This window comes from Mixophyes fleayi, unplaced genomic scaffold (assembly GCF_038048845.1).
Source record: "Mixophyes fleayi isolate aMixFle1 unplaced genomic scaffold, aMixFle1.hap1 Scaffold_1662, whole genome shotgun sequence".
Taxonomy (NCBI): Eukaryota; Metazoa; Chordata; class Amphibia; order Anura; family Limnodynastidae; genus Mixophyes; species Mixophyes fleayi.
Window position 1 is genome coordinate 67,501 of NW_027446021.1, and position 2,500 is coordinate 70,000.

Genomic DNA, 2,500 nt, shown 5'->3' on the forward strand with positions numbered 1-2,500 from the left:
GTCTCCCATCCAAGTACTAACCAGGCCTGGCTCTGCTTAGCTTCCAAGATCAGATGAGATTGGGCTTGTCCAGGGTGGTGTGGCTGTAGGTGTTGGTTTCCTAATGACCTACATCTCTTATACATCTAGAAACCAGCATTGAACTAAGCCGGAACAAGAGAGAAGAAAAAAAAGCCTACAGCACCTGGTATTCCCTGGTGGTCTCCCATCCAAGTACTAACCAGGCCTGGCTCTGCTTAGCTTCCAAGATCAGATGAGATTGGGCTTGTCCAGGGTGGTGTGGCTGTAGGTATTGGTTTCCTAATGACCTACATCACTTATACATTTTAAAACCAGCATTGAAGGAAGCCAGAACAAGAGAGAAAAAAAAAGTACTAACCAGGCCCGGACCTGCTTAGCTTTCAAGATCAGACGAGATTGGGCTGGTTCAGGGTGGTGTGGCTGTAGGTATTGGTTTCCTATTGACCTACATCTCTTATACATATCAAAACCAGCATTGAAGTAGGCCGGAACAAGAGAGAAAAAAAAAAGCCTACAGCACCTGATATTTCCAGGTGGTCTCCCATCCAAGTACTAACCAGGCCCAGCCCTGCTTAGCTTCCAAGATCAGACGAGATTGGGCTTGTTCAGGGTGGTGTGGCTGTAGGTAACTGTTTCCTATTGACCTACATTTCTTATACATCTCAAAACCAGCATTGAAGAAAGTCGGAACAAGAGAGAAAAAAAAAAGGGCCTACAGCACCTGGTATTCCCAGGTGGTCTTGCATCCAAGTAATAACCAACCCCGGCTCTGCTTAGCTTCCAAGATCAGGCTTGTTCAGGGTGGTGTGGCTGCAGGTATTGGTTTCCTATTGACTTACATCTCTTATACATCTAAAAACCAGCAATGAAGGAAGCCGGAACAAGAGAGAAAAAAAAAAAGCCTACAGCACCTGGTATTCCCAGGTGGTCTCCCATCCAAGTACTAACCAGGCCTGGCCCTGCTTAGCTTCCAAGATCAGACGAGATTGGGCTTGTTTAGAGATGTGTAGCTGTAGGTTTTGGTTTCATATTGACCTACATCTCTTATTATCTCAAAACCAGCATTGAAGGAAGCCGGAACAAGAGAGAAAAAAAAAAGGCCTACAGCACCTGGTATTCCCAGGTGGTCTCCCATCCAAGTACTAACCAGGCCCATCCCTGCTTAGCTTCCAAGATCAGATGAGATTGGGCTTGTTCAGGGTGGTGTGGCTGTAGGTATTGTTTTCCTATTGACCTACATCTCTTATACATCTAGAAACCAGCATTGAAGGAAGCCGGAACAAGAGAGAAGAAAAAAAGACCTACAGCCCCTGGTATTCCCAGGTGGTCTCCCATCCAAGTACTAACCAGGCCCGTCCCTGCTTAACTTCCAAGATCAGATGAGATTGGGCTTGTTCAGGGTGGTGTGGCTGTAGGTATTGTTTTCCTATTGACCTACATCTCTTATACATCTAGAAAACAGCATTGAAGGAAGCCAGAACAAGAGAGAAGAAAAAAAGGCCTACAGCACCTGGTATTCCCAGGTGGTCTCCCATTCAAGTACTAACCAGGCCCGGCTCTGCTTAGCGTCCAAGATTAGATGAGATTGGGCTTGTTCAGGGTGGTGTGGTTGTAGGTATTGGTTTCCTATTGACCTACATCTCTTATACATCTCAAAACAAGCATTGAAGGAGGCCGGAACAAGAGAGAAAAAAAAAGCCTACAGCACCTGGTATTTCCAGGTGGTCTCCCATCCAAGTACTAACCAAGCCCAGCCCTGCTTAGCTTCCAAGATCAGACGAGATTGGGCTTGTTCAGGGTGGTGTGGCTGTAGGTATTGTTTTCCTATTGACCTACATCTCTTATACATCTAAAAACAAGCATTGAAGGAAGCCGGAACAAGAGAGAAAAAAAAAAAGGCCTACAGCACCTGGTATTCCCAGGTGGTCTCCCATCCAAGTACTAACCAGGCCCAGCCCTGCTTAGCTTCCAAGATCAGACGAGATTGGGCTTGTCCAGGGTGGTGTGGCTGTAGGTATTGGTTTCCTAATGACCTACATCTCTTATACATCTCAAAACCAGCATTGAAGGAGGCCGGAACAAGAGAGAAAAAAAAAAGCCTACAGCATCAGGTATTTCCAGGTGGTCTCCCATCCAAGTACTAACCAGGCCCGGCTCTGCTTAGCTTCCAAGATCAGACGAGATTGGGCTTGTTCAGGGTGGTGTGGCTGTAGGCATTGGTTTTCTATTGACCTACATCTCTTATACATCTGAAAACCAACATTGAAGGAGGCCGGAACAAGAGAGAAAAAAAAAAGCCTACAGCACCTGGTATTTCCAGGTGGTCTCCCATCCAAGTACTAACCAGGCCCAGCCCTGCTTAGCTTCCAAGATCAGACGAGATTGGGCTTGTTCAGGGTGGTGTGGCTGTAGGTATTGGTTTCCTATTGACCTACATCTCTTATACATCTCAAAACCAGCATTGAAGGAAGTCGGAACA

The 2,500-nt window shown here is 46.3% G+C and overlaps 6 non-coding genes and 5 pseudogenes across 6 annotated transcripts; all 11 read right to left on the minus strand.

Moving 5' to 3' along the window:
• LOC142116118 (5S ribosomal RNA) overlaps positions 1-91 on the minus strand; it is a 119-nt pseudogene extending 28 nt beyond the window's left edge.
• Positions 92-172: 81 nt separating this feature from the next.
• On the minus strand, positions 173-291 carry LOC142116119 (5S ribosomal RNA; annotated as a pseudogene).
• Positions 292-529: 238 nt separating this feature from the next.
• On the minus strand, positions 530-648 carry LOC142116008 (5S ribosomal RNA). The gene has a single exon (XR_012682356.1). It is a non-coding gene; the product is annotated as a 5S ribosomal RNA (ribosomal RNA).
• Positions 649-920: 272 nt separating this feature from the next.
• Positions 921-1,039, minus strand: LOC142116205 (5S ribosomal RNA; annotated as a pseudogene).
• An 80-nt stretch (positions 1,040-1,119) lies between these two features.
• Positions 1,120-1,238, minus strand: LOC142116289 (5S ribosomal RNA). The gene has a single exon (XR_012682426.1). It is a non-coding gene; the product is annotated as a 5S ribosomal RNA (ribosomal RNA).
• An 81-nt stretch (positions 1,239-1,319) lies between these two features.
• Positions 1,320-1,438, minus strand: LOC142115928 (5S ribosomal RNA). Its single transcript, XR_012682284.1, has one exon. It is a non-coding gene; the product is annotated as a 5S ribosomal RNA (ribosomal RNA).
• Positions 1,439-1,519: 81 nt separating this feature from the next.
• LOC142116238 (5S ribosomal RNA) lies at positions 1,520-1,638 on the minus strand (annotated as a pseudogene).
• Positions 1,639-1,717: 79 nt separating this feature from the next.
• LOC142116020 (5S ribosomal RNA) lies at positions 1,718-1,836 on the minus strand. Its single transcript, XR_012682368.1, has one exon. It is a non-coding gene; the product is annotated as a 5S ribosomal RNA (ribosomal RNA).
• Positions 1,837-1,918: 82 nt separating this feature from the next.
• On the minus strand, positions 1,919-2,037 carry LOC142115964 (5S ribosomal RNA). Its single transcript, XR_012682317.1, has one exon. It is a non-coding gene; the product is annotated as a 5S ribosomal RNA (ribosomal RNA).
• Positions 2,038-2,117: 80 nt separating this feature from the next.
• LOC142116139 (5S ribosomal RNA) lies at positions 2,118-2,236 on the minus strand (annotated as a pseudogene).
• Positions 2,237-2,316: 80 nt separating this feature from the next.
• On the minus strand, positions 2,317-2,435 carry LOC142115946 (5S ribosomal RNA). Its single transcript, XR_012682300.1, has one exon. It is a non-coding gene; the product is annotated as a 5S ribosomal RNA (ribosomal RNA).
• Between the last annotated feature and the right edge of the window lie 65 nt (positions 2,436-2,500).